The following is an 18,999-nucleotide window of genomic DNA, read 5'->3' as shown; positions in this document are numbered from 1 at the left end:
ATGTCCCTTCAGAATTACGCATATTCAACTAAATCACATGTAATTTTTCTGAACTCAGAATTGGAGACCCAATTTACTGAATCTCACCTTCTCATTCAGAGAGCAGCTTGCTGTCCTTGATTTTCCATTCAGGTAGTTCAGATTGTGGCTTTTCAGCTGGTCTCAAACAAGACTAAGCTAGCTGCTGCAGTATCTCTTACAAATTATACACACTGCAGCCATGATGCACTGGTGAATCATGCGAACACATAAGGGGCTGAGTGGGAAGCCAAAACAAGCACACTACTTTGTCCTGAAGGTGAATTGCTTCAGATTTTTTGATTTGGAGATGCCGGCGTTGGACTGGGGTGTACAAAGTTAAAAAATCACAACACCAGGTTATAGTCCAACAGGTTTAATTGGAAGCACGCTAGCTTTCGGACCGACGCTCCTTATGAAGGAGCGCCGTTCTGAAAGCTAGTGTGCTTCCAATTAAATCTGTTGGACTATAACCCGGTGTTGTGTGATTTTTTACTTCAGATATTTTGATATTCTTTCAGTTTGGTCAGTTTTTCACTTTGTCTGATAGGTGGCAGTGTTGCGGCTATACTGGGACAGTTTAGTCTAGATACAGCTAGCTCTGGGGAGTACAGTATCAGCACTGCCAGTTGTTTTTTTCCCCCCACAGCCTTCGCTTTGAGTGATTCATTTAGGGTGATAAGATTAGGTTGAAGATTGGCTTCTGTAATGATGGTATTTTAGAAGGAAGACTTTGGATCACTTTTTCAAAACTTCCACCAAAACAATGTGTATGTTTTTGGTACTATCTTGCTTGGCTGTGCTATTAGAGCTTTGAGATGCTTATAGAACTTCTAGTTAGTTATTTAACTGTCTATAAGTAAACAAAATTCACTGCAGAAACTTTGATCAGCACCATGATTGTAAGAATACTTAGCTATGACTACAACATGTTGCTACAGTTATTGAACATCCATGTAGTCTTGCTCAGTAGCTTCACAAGGTTGGTTGTGCTTATGTAGATACACAAAGAAAGTGAGGACTGCAGATGTTGGAGATCAGAGTTGAGAGTGTGTGGTGCTGGAAAAGCACAGCAGGTCATGCAGCATCCGAGGAGGAGAATCGACGTTTCGGGCAGGAATCCTTCATTCCTGGATTAGTGCTGGATTTATCCCCATTGCATGCTAGTATTGCCACAAAACACAATCTTCCGAAGTCCTGTGCAGTGGTCATTCCTACCAGGTTCATCATGGACTGATGCACCTGCAATAACGGTGTGACACACTGTCTCCCTGTTCTGCAGTTGATGATATTTTGGTTTGTGCTTTATCTGCATCGCCCCCATGGTGGCCCTATGAGGAGCAAGGAGCTCCTGGTGACATTGATCAAGTGGTCATTGGAGCACCCAAGCTTCTCCTCATATCGAGCAAGACATGGCGCACCTAGTCCTCACTCGTTCTGTTTCTAACTTATATTTTGGGACGTGTCACGATTGGGAGACCATTCAACAAGTCATATCTGTACTCAATCTTCCACTTCACAGCTAATCCCCAGGAATTACATTGGAGATGTCCTGTCCCACCAGATATCATAATAGTTGGCACAGTGATGTACAATTGGGAAGGATTGGCCCTGGGAGTCATTTATGAAGTCTCATCAGATCAAATTTCAAAGGAAACCTGTGGATTTGCATCCACCACCCTCCCTCAGCTAAATAATATACTTGGTACATTGAATTCCCCTACCTTTGTGAGGTTCAGTGTGACAAAGTAACATTATAGCATTACTCTTGATTGAGCTGACCAAGTCTTCAAAGACACAGCTGATCAGTGATGTGGGGGCAAAAATCAATGGAAGAACCCTCCTAACCTCATCTTCATTTGTACAATGCAACAATCAGCAACAGACATTCCCACATCAAACTTTATGGTGCAGTGAAGATGGAAGGTGCTTGCAGCAAGATGGTTCTAGTCTTTGTGGCTCAACACATCGAATTCTAACCTGCCACCCAATAAAGATATGTCACACCCAGGGTTATTTGTCAAATCCACACAGAAAACAATAAAACAGAGTCAAAACAGCAACATATGCAAAAATGATCACTGTGTCGTCCTGTTTTCCTATCCCATATCAGACGGAGCAAACGCTCAGAGAGAGACCAAATTATTTGACTCAATCACATGGCTTTGATGGATATCCAAAAATTTGGAGCACAAGAAATTTAAATACATTTCAATTTAATCATGGTAATATATCTGAAACTGTCACGAGTGGGTGACTGAAACAAGATGCCTTCAACCCAGACAAGTGTTAAGGTTGCCAGATGGTCCCCATACCATGTACAATCTACCTCAATAATCAACTGCCTTTTGAATGGTTTTTAATACTTGTACCAAAACAAAAAAACTCTAACCTAAGTTGACTCTGCACAAAAAAATGAACTAGGCAAAAGCAAGGACTGCAGATGCTAGAAATCAGCACAGCCAGTCAGGCAGCATCTGAGGAGCAGGAAAATTGACATTTCAGGCCAAAGCCCTTCATCAGGAACTGACCAGAGATGTATATATGATAGAAGAGAATAGAACATTACAGTGCAGTACAGGCCCTTTGGCCCTCGATGTTGTGCTGACCTGTGAAACCAATCTGAAGCCCATCTAACCTACACGATTCCATTTTCATCCAAATGGCTATCCAATGGCAATTTAAATGCCCTTAAAGTTGGTGACTCTACTACTGTTGCAGGCAGTGCATCCCATGCCCCTACTACTCGGAGTAAAGAAATTACCTCTGACATCTGTCCTATGTCTATCACCCCTCAATTTAAAGATATGTCCTCTCATGCTCCCCATCACCATCAAAAGGCTCTCACTAGCTACCCTATATAACCCTCTGATTATCTTGTATGTCTCAATTAAGTCACCTCTCAACCTTCTTCTCTCCAAGGAAAACAGCCTCAAGTCCCTCAGCCTTTCCTCATATGACCTTCCCTCCATACCAGGCAAGATCCTCGTAAAGCTCCTCTGAACACATTCCAAAGCTTCCTCATCCTTCTTATAATGCAGTGACCAGAACTGTATGCAATATTTCAAGCACCAGAGTTCAGTACGGCTGCAGCATTACCTCATGGTTCCGAAACTCAGTCCCTCGACTAACAAAAGTTAACATATCGTATGCCATCTTAACAACTCTATTAATCTGAGTGGCAACTTTCAGGGATGTACATGGACACCAAGATTTCTCTGCTCAGCTACACTACCAAGAATCTTACCATTAGCCCAGTATTCTACATTCCTGTTGCTCCTTCCAAACTGAATTACTTCACACTGTTCTGCATTAAGCTTCATTTACCACCTCTCAGCCCAGCTCTGCAGGTTACCTACGTCCCTCTGTAACCTACAACAGTGTTCTGCACTATCAACAATTCTACCAACCTTAGTGTCATCTGCAAATTTACTAACCCATCCTTCTATGCCCTCATCCAGGTAGTTTATAAAAATGACAAATAGCAGTGAATCCAAAACAGATCCTTCCAGTACCCCATTAGTTACTGGACTCCAGGATGAACATTTCCCATCAATCGCCACAGTCTTCTTTTAGCTAGCTAATTTCTGATCCAAACTGCTGAATCACTCTCAATCCATGCTTCCATATTTATTCAATAGCCTACCATGGGGAACCTTATCAAATGCCTTACTGAAATCCAAATACCATTAAACTCACTACCTGTTTGATTACATTCTCAAAGTACTCTAAAGTTTGTGAGGCATGACCGACCCTTCACAAAACAGGGATGACTATCCCTAATCAACTTTGTCCTTTCTCGATGATTATAAACCCTCTTATAATCTTTTTCAACACACTAACCACAACCGAAGTAAGGTTCACTAGTTTGTCATTACCAGTGTTGTCACTACTCCTCTTCTTGAAGAGAACAATACGATCCTCAGTTTGGAGATACTGCAGGGTTGCTGCCTATTCTGCAAGTCACTCCCAATCTCTTCAATTCTGCAGCCAAGAAACTCAGCCTGTCCTTGAATGTTGCCAAAACAAAATTCATATCAACCCAGTCCTGTTCAGCTAAATATTCCACATTCCAAGCAAAATATTCAAGGAGACACCCTGGACTACGTTGACCACTTCCTGTATCTTGGCAGCAACATCGCTGAAAATGTCAGCATTGATAAGATCCAACTACCAGATCAAGCATTGCCAATCCAGCTTTCTACAAGCTACAACAGTAAGTGTTGACAGAGACAGAAAAATCCCTGTATTCAGAGCAGTTGTATTCATTGTACTCCAGTACTGTAATGATTGTGCATCAGCAACAAAAGCATTACAGAAATTCCACCAGCAATGCCTCCACTTTATCCCCCAGATTCAAAAGATCTTTCAAACAAACACTCGCACCCTTTTGATATTACTTCACAAATATTCAGAAAAAAAATACACTCCTGAAAAATCAACTAAAATGAACAGAACATTTGGACTCACTCACCAAGTGATGAGTCCTGCCTTCTAGATAACAAGGCCCATTTTGAAGAAAGACCAAAGTGAAGCATAAATCATCTCTCTCTCTCTCTCGCTCCACAAATGCTACTAAAATTCTGTATATTTGTTCTAACACCCAAGGAACTAAAAAAGTACTGCAAATGTTAGAGATCTGAAGTAATATCCCATAGACGATTCATAAGAGACTTAATGTTTACTTTGCCTCTCTTTAGAGGCTGCCAGACCAAGTTTCTCATTTAATTTTATTATTATATGATATTACAAAGCATTAATACATGCAACTGCACCAAGATATGAAAATACTCTTAACATTTAAATTTAGTATAAGTATTTTGATTAAAATGAAATTAATATTATGCATCATATTGTTTCTATTAAGATTATAGGTCACACAATAACACTAGCCACAAATTATACCGTATTCTATAATATTGGAATTATATTGTATTGGAATTATATCAGTGATTGATAAAAATTAAACCTTCTTGACCATTATTTGTTAACATTCATATTAATACATTTCCTGAGCCAAGGGTGAAGGCCTGGAGAAGCCTGTGAAACAAGGAGGGGAGAGGGAAACTTTCTCCTTCGCTTTACCTGCAGAGCGAGGAGCAGCCAAAGCCTGAAAGGCGAGAGGAGGGCGAGCCGACCGCAGCTTCACCATACGCCACCCTCCCAGCGCCACAGGCTGTTACTCAGTCCTAGAAAGCGTCACTACTCCTAGTTTAGAGCTCGCCACCCACCCGCCAATAACAACAGCTCTCATTCGCCGCTGTATCTCCAGTTACAGGATTGGCCATCGTAACTGAGGACGCTGGTTGGTTCATCCAATTCTTTCCTCTGATTGGTCCATCCAGTTCTTTCCTCTGATTGGTTGAGCGTGCTGAATCCCGAATAGTTCTCGCGCGTATGTCGACTATACGACTTGGAATAGTTAGTGGTGCCAAGTGAGCTTTGGCTTAAACAAGGCGCTGGTGGTTACAAATTACTAAATGCAATTTGGGCATTGAAAATTGCATGTATTAAAGAAAGTCTGGATAAAGTTAAAAATTAGGTAAAAGCAATGACTACAGATGGAAACCAGATTCTGGATGATAGTGGTGCTGGAAAAGCACAGCAGCTCAGGCAGCATCAGAGAAGCAGGAAAATCGATGTTGGATGGAACTTCGATTTTCCTGCTCTTCGGATGCTGCCTGAACTGCTGTGCTTTTCCAGCACCACTATAATCCAAAGTTAAAAATTACACCACCAGGTTTATTTGGAAGTACTAGCGTGCAGAGCGCTGCTCCTTCACCAGGTGGTTGGGGGGTATAAGATCATGCTCACAGAATTTATCGCAAAAGGAGTCCAATGTCTTGGAGATGGGTTGCAGTAAGCAATCTTAGATTGAAATTTTTTTTCTTTTATAATGGTACGCGCTGGTTTCTGTTGGTAGATTTAATCAGGACATTCAAGAAGGCATTAGATTAATCATTGAATCGAAATAACACATGAAGATGCAGGGCAAAGATAAAAAATTCAATTAGCTTAATGATTATGAAGCAAGTTGCAAATCAACGCCTTTACATTTAGTGAACATTCTCATCTTGTTTCCTTAATCAAATACAAGGATGTGGGTCATCATGGATCACATGAAAGTTTAATTTTCAGCACTTCACAGGATTTTATAGTGCCTCCATGCTTTTTACTGCAGAGTCATAGAAATGAACAGCACAGACAACAATATTTTGGCCCATTGCCAGGCAAAACCAAACACCAAACTATACTAGCACTTGGCTTACAGCTGTGTGAGCTTTGGCGTCATAACTGCACATCTAAATACTTTTCAATTTTTTTTCATTCATTCACGGGATGATGGTGTCGCTGACTAGATCAGCATTTATTGCCCAGACGGCAGTTAAGTGTCACATGTAGACCAGACTAGAGAAGGATGGCAATTATCTTTCCTGAAGGATATTAGTGAACCAGATGGTTTTTTTCTGACAATCAACAATGGATTCCCTGGAGCGTCAGAGGCTGAGAGGTGACCTTATAGAGGTTTACAAAATTATGAGGGGCAAGGATAGGATAAATAGACAAAGTCTTTTCCCTGGGATTGGGGAGTCCAGAACTAGAGGGCATAGGTTTAGGGTAAGAGGGGAAAGATATAAAAGAGACCTAAGGGGCAACGTTTTCATGCAGAGGGTGGTACGTGTATGGAATGAGCTGCCAGAGGATGTGGTGGAGGCTGGTACAATTGCAACATTTAAGAGGCATTTAGATGGGTATATGAATAGGAAGGGTTTGGAGGGATGTGGGCCGGGTGCTGATAGGTGGGACGAAATTGTGTTGGGATATCTGGTCGGCGTGAACAGGTTGGTCCAAAGGGTCTGTTTCGAAGGTCAGAATATCTCGAGATTGAGTTCCTGTTAGATCATTAAGTATTCACAAGCAAGTAAAATGCCCAATTGCAATGGGTGGGCAGAAACTTCTGGAGCCCAGTGGTACCCTCTGAGCTCCAACTTCAGGATGCCATATTTAAAATGCACTCAGACGGCTAGAGGAATATCAAAACTTCTGATCATCACCCCCATCCACCCCCCGGTCAGAGATAAGGCATAAGTTAGCATCACACTTTAGGGATCCTGCTTTCCTGAAGGCTGTCCAGAAGAGAAGGGAAGAGCTTTTCTCCACAGACAGCAGCAGGAGGTCATTTCAACAGGCAAAGAAAGCTTGAATAGAAGTCGCTGAAGAGGGCAGCACCCATGCGGGGCTGAAGAGCACCTGGCTCCAATGCCACAAGAGGTTGAATGATTTGCTGCACTCTATTAGGGTATATATTCAGTGCTTCATGTTCCAATGAATGTGAGTTCGCATCGTAAGAGTGTCACTAACAGGACAGTCACAACCAAAACTGGGTGCCAGCCATCTTCATTTGATTCCTTGTGTGTAATCAATGTCTGTCACTTCATCCTACTGACCAATGCAGTACTACTGACACACACATACTGACACACTGAAAACATAAAAGATTCTGCAATGCACAGAGGCTAGGCATCCTGCATTCCTTAGCCTTTGCATCAACAGTAAGAACTGAAAATGTGTTGCTGGATAAGCGCAGCAGATCAGGCAGCATCCAAGGAGCAGGAGAGTCGACGTTTCAGGCATGAGACCTTCTTCAGGATTCCTGAAGAGGGTCTCAGGCCTGAAACGTCGACTCTCCTGCTCCTTGGATGCTGCCTGACCTGCTGCGCTTTTCCAGCCACACATTTTCAGCTCTGATCTCCAGCATCTGCAGTCCTCACTTTCTCCATTAACAGTAAGACATAAGTCAGGAGCATGTTGGAATACTGCCTATTTGCCTGGATGTACACTGCTGCATTGTAAGGAGATTATCAGCTAAATTGCATACAACAGGTCTTATAAACACCAAAAATGAAATGAGCTGATAATCAATTTTAATAATGTTAAGTGAGGGTTAAATATTATCCCAGGAAAGTGAAGAGAACTCCTCTGTTTTTCTTAAAATCAGGACAATGGGATCTTCTTTGTCCATATCAGAAGGCATGTGCCTCAATTTAAAGTCTCAAGCAGTACAACAGTCCCTCAATACTGTGCTAGATTGGAAGTGTCAGCCTAGATTATGTACTCAACACTCTGGAATAGGAGTTAAACCCACACACTTTTGGCTTAAAGCTGCTACTCACTGAACCATGCTTATGAACCACTTTACTTAAGCATCCAGATTCACTAAAAAGCAAGTATCTATAATAGTGTGAACAGCTACTGTATTTTCTAAAAAAAAATCATTGATTTCATTAATAATATCTAGAGAATTAAATCTGCTGTTCCTACTTGATCTGGCATCGAACACACAACAATGTTTTTGACGGTCGGAAATAGCCTAACAAGCCATTCAATTGCCAAGAAGACTGCCCACTAACTTAGTGCAATTAGGGATGGGCAATTAATACTGACCTTGCCATGGACACATCCTGAATGAACATAAAATAAACTCTTAGTATAGTACAAAAAGAAAAAATGCAGTTTGTTTTAGTTGGTATGACCACTCGTTATAACGTCTTGAAAGGATCTGGGAGGATAATATAATTTGTTGTAATATGCTGTGATACCCAGAATTGCTAGCATGTCATATTCTGGTGTCTGGGTACCGTAGGTAGAAATTCACTACAGATCTTTCTTTCTGTGCTAGTCCAGAGGCTTTGAAGCAAGCTACGATGAAGAATGGATCTGGTCGCCCAGTCAGGAAGGATGTTATCAAGCTGGAGAGGTTCGGAAGAGAAATACTAGGATGTTGCCGGGTATGGAAAGTTTGAGTTATAATCAAAGGCTGGATAGGCTGGGACTGTAGAATAGGAGGTTGAGAGGTGACCTGACAGAAGTTTATAAAACAACAAAAGGTATAGATGGAGTTGATAGTAGTTGTCTCCCAGCAGTTGTCTCTTCCCGACAATGGGGAATTTCAAGACTAGAGGGCACATTTTTAAGGTGAGGGGAGGAGAGATTTAAAAAAACATATAAGAGACAAATCTTTTATACAGAGAGTGGTTAAAGTGTGGAATGAACCTTCTGAGGAAGTAGTGGATGTGGGTACAATTACAATGTTTAAAAGACATTTGGATAGATACATGGATAGGAAAGGTTTGGAGGGATATGGGCCAGGAGCAGGCAGGTGGGACTAGTTCAGTTTGGGATTATGTTTAGCATGGACCTGTTGGACTGAAGGGTCTGTGCCCATGCTCAGTGACTCTGAATCTATGAATAAATCTTGTCATTCACAACAAGATGTAATTTGTCGCATAACAGTAATTATATACAGATGATATTACATGCACCGCCACTTAAAGGAAATCGCTGCATAAGAACAATGGCCAAATACTGTGAATGTTTGGACGATAAAAGGAAATCTTTGAGAGAATCTTCAGTCTGGCATCCTTGCACATTTGGACAGATCGTCATTGCAGTTATCATTGGGATCTTCAACAGAAGCAGTACTTTCAGGAAATACTTCTCAGGGAGAATAGCTGTATGAGTTTTCTTACTCTTATTTGGGATCCTGAAGAAAGGTCTTCAGGAAAGTGGTTATGGCTGATCTGAGGGTTTTACCTCTTCACAGGTTACAAGACAACCAAACTCCAAACAATAATAAAATGACTACAAACTCATATAAGATTAGATTAGATTCTCTACAGTGTGGAAACAGGCCCTTTGGCCCAACAAGTCCACACAGACCTTCCAAACAGTAACCCACCCAGACCCATTTCCCTCCGACTAATGCACCTAACACTATGGGCATTTTAGCATGGCCAATTCAGTAAGCTTAAAATATGCAAACTCCAACAAATGGTTTTGAAAAGAAACAAATGCCACAGTATAATTTCAGTGCCTAGTTGTTAATCATTTATTCACGGGTGTGGGCATCTCTGGCTGGTCTTGAGAAGCTGGTGGTGAGATGCCTTCTTGAACCACTACAGTCCATTTGCTGTACATAGACCTACAATGCCATTAAGGAGGAAGTTCCAGAACACTGAAGGAGCAATGATATATATTCAAGTCAGGATGCTGAGCGGCTTGGAGAGGATCTCACACATCATGGTGTTCTCACATATCTGCTGTTTTTGTCCTTCAAAATGCTGGAGAACGAGGGTTTGGAAGGTGCTGTTTAAGGATCCTTGAAGAATTTATGCACTGTATCTTGTTGATGATACACACAGCTGGTACTGATCTTCAGTGTTGGAGGGAGAGAATGTTTCTGGATGTGGTGCCAATCAAGTGGGCTACTTTGTCCTGGATGATATCCAGCTTCTGAAGCTGCACTTCCCTTGGCAAGTGCAGCACATTGCAACATATTTTGGACTTGTACCGGCAGATGTTTGAGTGGTTTTGGAGAGTTTGGAACTGAGTTAAGTATTTCAGAATTCCAAGCCCCTGTTATTTGTTGTTATAGACACATACTTATAGGTGTATTCCCATTCAGCGTCTGGTCAATGATAACCCAGAGGATGTTGATAGTGGGGGATTCAATGTTGATAATTCAGTGTTAGTTGACGATTAAAGATTGACAGTTAAATTTTCCTTCATAGGAGGTAACCATTGCCTTGTGTGGCATGCATATTACTTGGATATTATCTCGGACTTGCTGCATTTGGACATGGACTGCTTCAGTATTTGAAGAGTCACAGATAGTGCTGAATATTATGCAGTCATCAGTTGAAACATCCCCATTTCTGAGTTTATCATAGAGGTAAGGTCCTTGATGGAGCAACTGAAACTGTTGGACTAAGGTCACTACTCTGAGGAACATCTACAGATATGTCCTGGAGCTGTGACCACCAACAAATACAAACATCTTCATTTGTGCCAGGTATGACTCTAACAAGTAGAAAGTTTTTTTTTCCCTGATTCCCATTGACAGCAGATTTGCTCAGACATCTTGATACCATACAGTCAATTACAGCTTTGATGTCAGGGCAGTCACTCTCACCTCAACTCTGGAATTCAGCTTCTTTATCCATTTGGAGCAAGGCTGTAATGAAGCCAGGAGCCAAGTGGCAATGAGTAAGTCATTACTAAACATGTCTGCTAGATAGCACTTTGATGACATATTCATTATTTTACAGATGATCAAGAGTACACTGATAGGGCAGTACGTGGCCATGTTAGATTTGTCCCGTTGGTTTATGTGCTGGATGTACCTGAATAATTTTTCACATTATTGGGTAGATGCCAGTTTTGTAGATGCACTGGGACAGCTTAGTAAGGGTTGTTACAAGTTCTGCACAAGTCTGAAGTACTTTTGCTGGAATGTTGTCAGAGCCTGTAGCATTGTAGTTTTCCGTGCCTCCAACCATTCCTTGACATCACATGCAATTAATTGAATTGCCTGAAAACAGACATCTGTAGTGCTGAGAACTTCAGAAGGAGGCCTAGACGTTAAAGCATGAGTCCAGGTATCTCCTCCGTACTTCGTACGAACCAATTTTACAATCCCCCAGTCATAAATCCTCAAAAGATATTAACAATTGAAGTGCTTTCATATAAGTTGAACCATGAATGGTGCAACATTAACAGCAATTTGCAATTATACTCTGCTTTTAATTTAGCAAAACCTTTGGAAGTACTTCACAGGAGCATTCATCAGACAAAATTTTAAACTGAGTAACATAATTCCCCAAGGCTAGTCAAACAACATCAAAGCAATGGCTACATCTCTGATTGACAAGGAGGGAAGATCTTCTGTTATGAAACAAGCTGAAGTGAGGTACTTTGGCAATAACCTGTTAGTGAACTTCTCCCATCTGACTTCTATCATTACATCTAAGTGTATAATTAGATTTGAACACACAAATGGCCTCAGGATCATAGAGCAAGGATTCTTTATTCCACTAGCATCAGGTTATTGCACAAAGGAAAGAAAATTAAAGATAAACAAACAACTATTTACATTATGTGTATGAAATGACCAAATGAGTTTTACTGGGTGGAAGAATTGCTTTTTCTCAAGAGTGTGGTGCTGGAAAAGCACAGCAAGCCAGGCAGCCAGTGAAGAGCAGGAGAATCAATGTTTCGGGCAAAAGCCCTTCATCAGGTATTGGCCGTGAGCCGAGGGGGTGAAGAGATAAATAATAGAGGTGTGGGGCTGGGCTAAGTTTGATAGGTAGATGGAGGTGGGAGTGATGGTGATAGGTCAGAGAGGAGGGTGGAGTGGATAGGAGGGATGGGAGATGGACAGGTAGGACAGGTCAAGCGAGCAGTACCGAGTTGGAAGTGGGAACTGGGATAAGGTGGGGGCAGAGGAAATGGTGAAACTGGTGAAATCCACATTGATGCCATGGGGTTGGAGGGTGCTGAGGCAGAAAATGAGGCTTTCTTCCTCCATGTGTCAGGTGGTAAGGAATTGGTGATGGAGGAGGCCCAGGATCTGCATGTCCATGGTGGAGTGGGAGGGGGAGTTGAAGTGTTCGTCCAGGGGGCGGTGGGGTTAGTGGGTGCAAGTGTCCCAGAGATCTTCTCTGAACTGCTCTGCGAATAGGCATCCTGTCCCCCCAATATAGAAGAGACCGCATTGGGAGCAATAGATACAGTAAATGACATGTGTGGAAGTGCAGAGAAAACTCTGATGGATGTGGAAGGCTCCTTTGGGGCCTTGGACGGAGGTGAGGGGTGAGTCGCGGATGGAATAGTCTTTATGTGAAGTGGATAGGGTTAGGGAGGGAAATATGTCTCTGGTGGTGGGGTCTGTTTGTAGGTGGCAGAAATGGCGAGGATGATGCGATGTATGTGGATGTTGGTGGGGTGGAAGATGAGGACCTTGGAGTCAGAGAGTCATAGAGTTGTACTGCATGGAAACAGACCCTTTGGTCCAACTTGTCCATGCCACCCATATATCACAACCCAACCTAGTCCAACCTGCCTACACCCGGCCCATATCCCGCCAAACCCTTCCTGTTCATATACCCATCCAGAAGCCTTTTAAATCTTGCAATTGTACCAACCCCTACCACTTCCTCTTACAGCTCATTTCATAGATGTACTATCCTCTGCGTGAAAAAGTTGCCCCTTAGGTCTCTTTTAAATCTTTCCCCTCTCACCCTAAACCTATGCCCTCTAGTTCTGGACTCCCTCACCCTAGGGAAGAGACTTTGTCTATTTATCCTATCCATGCCTCTCATGATTTTATAAACCTCTATAACGTCATCCCGCAGCTTCCGATGCTTGAGGGAAAACAGCCCCAGCTTATTCAACATCTCTTTATAGCTCCTGGCAACATCCTTGTAAATCTTTCTGAACCCTTTCAAGTTTCACAACATCTTTCCAATAGGAAGGAGACCAGAATTGCACACTATATTCCAAAAGTGGCCTAACCAATGTCCTGTACGGCAGCAACATGACCTCCCAATTCCTGCACTTGATCCTCTGGCCAATAAAGGAAAGCATACCAAACACCTTCTTCACTATCCTATCTTCCTGCGACTCCATTTTCAAGGAGCTATGAACCTGCACTCAAGGGGTTTCTTTGTTTCACAACACTCCGTAGGATATTACCATTAAATGTATAACTCCTGCTAAGATTTGCTTTCCCAAAATGCAGAACGTTGCATTTATTGAAATTAAAAGGGCGGTTCTGTCCTTGTTGTGGTTGGAGGGGTGGGATTCGAGGGCGGAGTTGCGGGAAGTGGATGAGATGTGCTGGAGCACATCATAACCATGTGGGAGGGGAAATTGCAGTCTTTAAAGAAAAAGGCCATCTGATGTGTTCTGTGGTGGAACTGGTCCTCCTGGGACCAGGTGAGGTGGAGGCGGAGAAATTGAGAATAAGGGATGGCATTTTTAGAGGAGGCAGGATGGGAGGAGGTGTAGTCCAGGTAGCTGTGGGAGTTGGTAGGTTTGTAGAAGATGTCAGTGTTCAGTTGGTCACCATTGATGGAGATAGAGAGGTCCAGGAAGGGGAGGGAAGTATCTGAGGTGGGCTAGGTGAACTTAAGGTTTGTGGTGTAATGTGGTGGTGTAGTTGATGAACTGTTCAACCTTGTCATGGGAGCATGAGGTGGCGTCGATACAGTCATCAATGTACTATGAGGAAGAGGTGTGGAATGGTACCAGTGTAACTGTGGAAGATGGACTGTTCTACATACCCACCAAAGAGACAGGCATAGCTGGGACCCATGTGGGTACCAATGGTTACCCCTTCCATCTGGAGGAAGTGGGAGGATTCAAAGGAGAAATTGTTGAGGATGAGGACCAGTTCAGCCAACGAATGAGAATGTCAGTGAGGGGTACTGGTGGGGACATCGACAGATGAAGAAACGGAGGCTTGAGGCCCTCGTCATGGTGGATGGAGGTGTATAGGGACTGGATGTCCATGGAGAAGATGAGGCATTGGGGACCAGGGAAACAAAAGAGGTGGAGGGCGTGGGTAGTGTACCGCACATATGTGGGGAGTTCCTTGACCGGGGGGATAGGACAGTATCAAGGTATGTGGAAATGAGTTTAGTGCTGAAGTTTTCTCCACATACCTTGATACTGTCATATCCAAGATGGACCAGAACTCCCCAAATACCACCCACAGAATACCACCCACACCTTCCACCTCCTCCAAGACTTTCGTTTCCCTGGCCCCCAATGCCTCATCTTCACCATGGACATCCAGTCACTATACACCTCCATCTGCCATGACAAGGGCCTTCAAGACATCCATTTATTCCTCTCCCGACGTCCCCACCAGTACTCTTCCACTGACACTCTCATTCGTTTGGCTGAACTGGTCCTCACCGTCAATAATTTCTCTTTTGAATTCTCCCACCTCCTCCAGATGAAAGGTTAACCATGGGCACCCACATAGGCCCCAGCTATGCCAGCCCTGGAGAACTAATTAGCTCCCTTGCTCAGTACGTCTCATCACCATTGTCGGATCCTGTTGGAAGTCCTATTACACAGGCATAGTTTGTCACAATGGAATTGGTAAAAGCTTGCTTTTTATGACCTCTAGGCACATTATGCAGGTTTAGTCATGGTCCAGTGGCAATATTTTCACCCAAAGTTGTAAAATTGTGGAATCACATCCCACTCCAATACATGTGATCATGTAATCCAGGCTAACACTCAGGTGCCAATACCAATGCACTGCTAATGCAGTGGGGTTGCTGTCGTTTCTGTAAAAGATTAAATAAAGACTCCGTCTGTCCTTTTAGGTTGGCATGAATGACCACACTTTGCTTTTTTGAAGATTGTAAACCAGATTTCTTAACAAATATTTATCTCCCACACAACTCTGAAAAGCAGATGAAGTAATTTCAGTTATTATCTGACGTGGGAGCTTGCTGTGTAAATAATATCTGCCATGTTTCCTTGGATTGCAAGACTGCCATTCATTGGATAGTTACTTGTATACATGTAACAAGACATTTATTATCACTTAACAGTGGGTTGTAGAGTTGGGTTATATATTTAAAGTCATAGAGTCATAGTGATGTACAGCACGGAAACAGACCCTTCAGTCTAACTCGTCCATGCCGACCAGATATCCCAACCCAATTTAGTCCCACCTGCCAGCACCCAGCCCATATACCTCCAAACCCTTCCTATTCATATACCCATCCAGATGCCTTTTAAATGTTGCAATTGTACTAGCCTCCATCTCTTCCTCTGGCAACTCAATCCATACATGTACCACCCTCTATGTGAAAAAGTTGCCCCTTTCTCCTCTCATCCTAAACCTATGCCCTCTAGCTCTGGACTCCCCTACCCCAGGTAAAAGACTTTGTTGATTTATCCTATCCGTGGCCCTCATGATTTTATAAACCTCTATGAGGTCACCCGTCAGCCCCAGCCTATTTGTCCTCTCCCTATACCTCATGAACGATTTATGTTCGGTCCCATGGCATATGAATTTGTCATCCATGATACTTCAGCTTCAATGACCGTGACCAATGTATATGCTGAATAAGTGCTTGTACACTTTAATTTCCAACACAAAAAGCTTAACTAAACTCGGGTTTACTACCGGTGCCACGAGATAGCGAGGCGAGGAACAGGGAGCGGGCGCAGCTTAACACGTGGCTGCGCAGCTGGTGTAGGAGGGAGGGCTTCAGATATGTAGATAATTGGCATGCCTTCTGGGGAAGGTGGGACCTGTACAAGAAGGACGGGTTGCACCTGAACTGGAAAGGGATCAATGTCCTGGGTGGAAGGTGTGCTCGAGTTGTTCAGGAGGGTTTAAACTAGTATGGCGGGGGGGTGGGAACCTGAGCTATATACCGGCAGTGAGAGTTGATGGAGATGAGGCAATAGCAAGAGGTAACGCAGCCAATGGAAAGGAATTTCCTGGGAAAGAACCAAGGGATCGGTTAAAGTGTGTTTGCTTTAATGCAAGGAGTATCAGGAATAAAAGTGATGAGCTTAGAGCATGGATCAGTATCTGTTATATGATGTTGTGGCCATAACAGAGGCATGGGTTTCTCAGGGGCATGAATGTTTGCTGGATGTTCCAGGGTATAGAACGTTTAAAAAGAATAGAGAGGGGGGAAAAAGAGGAGGGGGTGTAGCACTGCTAATCAGAGAGGGTATCACAGCTACACAAGTTACCATTGTCGAGGAGGGTCTGCCTACTGAGTCAGAAATTAGGAAATTAGGAACGGTAAGGGAGCAGTCACTTCATTAGGGGTTTACTAAAGGGCTCCCAATAGCAGCAGGGAGATTGAAGAAAGCATAGGTCGGCAGATTTTGAAAATGTGTGAATGTAGTAGGGTTGTTGTAATGGGTGACTTTAGCTTTCCCAATATTGATTGGAACCTTCTTCGAGCAGATGGTTTGGAAGGAACTGTATTTATAAGGTGTGTACAGGAGGGTTTTGTTATTTCAATACGTTGACAGGCCAATGAGGGGAGAGGCCATTTTGGATTTGATGCTTGGCAATGAGTCGGGGCAGGTGTCAGATCTTGCAGTGGGAGAGCATTTTGGTGATAGTGACCACAACTGCCTCACATTCTACATAGCTATGAAGAAGGAGAGAAGCAGGCACAATGGGAGAATATTTAATCGGGGAAAAGGAAACTATGGTGCTATCAGACATGCATTGGGAAGCATGGCCTGGGAGCAATTGTTCCATGGAAAGGGCACTATAGACATGTGGAGACTGTTTAAGGAACAATTGTTGCGAGTGATGCACAAATGTGTTCTTCTGAGACAGGCAAGAAGATAAAGGAACCTTGGATGACAAGAGCGGAGGAGCTTCTCGTCAAAAGAAAGAAGGCAGCTTACATAAGGTGGAGGAAGCAAGGGTCTTGCTCAGCTCTAAAGGATTACAGGCAGGCGAGGAAGGAGCTCAAAAATGATCTGAGGAGAGCCAGGAGGGGGTACGAAAAAGGCTTGGCAGGAAGGCTTAGGGAGAATCCAAAGGCAGTTTACACGTATGTGAGGAATAAGAGAATGATCAAAGAAAGAGTAGGGCCGATCAGGGATAGCATAGGAAACTTGTGTATAGAGTCTGAGGAGGTAGGAGAAGCCCTAAATGAGTTTTTTGCTTCTGTCTTTACTAAAGAAAAGGACCTTGTAGTGAATGAAACCATTGAGGAGCAGGTAAGCATGCTGGAACAGATAGAGATTGAGGAAGCTGATGTATTGAAAATTTTGACAAACATTAAGATTGACAAGTTGCCAGGGCCAGACCAGATTTGTCCTCTGCTGCTTTGGGAAGCGAGAAATGTGATTGCTTCGCCGCTTGCTAAGATCTTTGCATCCTCGCTCTCCACCGGAGTCGTATCTGAGGACTGGAGGGAGCCAAATGTAATTCCTCTCTTCAAGAAAGGAAATAGGGAAATTCCCGGCAATTACAGACCAGTCAGTCTCATGTCTGTTGTCTGCAAGATGTTAGAAAGGATTCTGAGGGATAGGATTTATGACCATCTGGAAGAGCATGGCTTGATTAAAGGCAGTCAGCACGGCTTTGTGAGGGACAGGTCATGCCTCACAAATCTTATTGAGTTATTTGAGGATGTTACTCGACAAGTTGATGAGGGTTGAGCGGTGGATTTTGTGTATATGGACTTCAGTAAGGCATCTGATAAGGTTCCTCATGGTAGGCTCATTCAGAAGGTCAGGAGGAATGGGATACAGGGAAATTTAGCTGTCTGGATACAGAATTAGCTGCTTGACAGAAGACAGCAAGTAGTAGTGGAAGTAAAATATTCTGCCTGGAAGTCAGTGGTGAGTGGTGTTCCACAGGGCTCTGTTCTTGGGCCTCTACACTTTGTAATTTTTATTAATGACTTGGATGAGGAGATTGAAGGATGGGTTAGCAAGTATGCAGATGACACAAAGGTTGGTTTGTCGTTGACAGTATAGAGGGCTGTTGTAGGCTGCAGTGTGACATTGACAGGATGCAGAGATGGGCTGAGAGGTGGCAGATGGAGTTCCATCTGGATAAATGCGAAGTGATGCATTTTGGAAGGTTGAACTTGAAAGTTGAGTACAGAATTAAAGACAGGATTCTTGGCAGTGTGGAGGAACAGCGGGAACTTGGTGTGCAGGTACATAGATCCTTTAAAATTGCCACTCAGGTGGACAGGGTTGTTAAGAAAGCATATGGTGTTTTGGCTTTCATTAACAGGGGGATTGAGTTTAAGAGCTGTGGGATCTTTTTGCAGCTCTCTAAAACTTTGGTTAGACTGCACTTGGAATACTGTGTCCAGTTCTGGTCACCCAATATAGGAAAGATGTGGATGCTTTGGAGAGGGTTCAGAGGAGGTTTACCAGGATGCTGCCTGGAATGGAGGGCTTATCTTACGAAGAGAGGTTGAATGAGCTTGGACTTTTTTCATTGGAAAAAAAGAAGGAAGAGAGGGGACCTAATTGAGGTGTACAAGATAATGAGAGGCATAGATAGAGTTGATATCCAGAAACCTTTTCCCAGGGCAGAAATTGTTAACATGAGGGTCATAGTTTTAAGCTGTTTGGCGGAAAGTATAGAGGGGATGTCAGAGGCGGGTTCTTTAC

The 18,999-nt window shown here is 43.2% G+C and overlaps 1 protein-coding gene across 3 annotated transcripts in view; it reads right to left on the bottom strand.

Annotated features, from left to right (window-relative positions):
• nadkb (NAD kinase b) overlaps positions 1–5,235 on the bottom strand; it is a 62,464-nt gene extending 57,229 nt beyond the window's left edge. For all 3 annotated transcript variants that reach the window (XM_060834590.1, XM_060834591.1, XM_060834592.1), the window contains exon 1: positions 5,104–5,235. The gene's annotated coding sequence lies outside the window, so the exon portion shown is untranslated. The remainder of the gene's footprint in view (positions 1–5,103) is intronic.
• Between the last annotated feature and the right edge of the window lie 13,764 nt (positions 5,236–18,999).

Source organism: Hemiscyllium ocellatum, chromosome 13, assembly GCF_020745735.1.
Source record: "Hemiscyllium ocellatum isolate sHemOce1 chromosome 13, sHemOce1.pat.X.cur, whole genome shotgun sequence".
NCBI classification, from domain to species: domain Eukaryota; kingdom Metazoa; phylum Chordata; class Chondrichthyes; order Orectolobiformes; family Hemiscylliidae; genus Hemiscyllium; species Hemiscyllium ocellatum.
The sequence above is the reverse complement of the archived record's forward strand: the minus strand, read 5'-3'. Positions and strand labels throughout refer to the sequence as shown.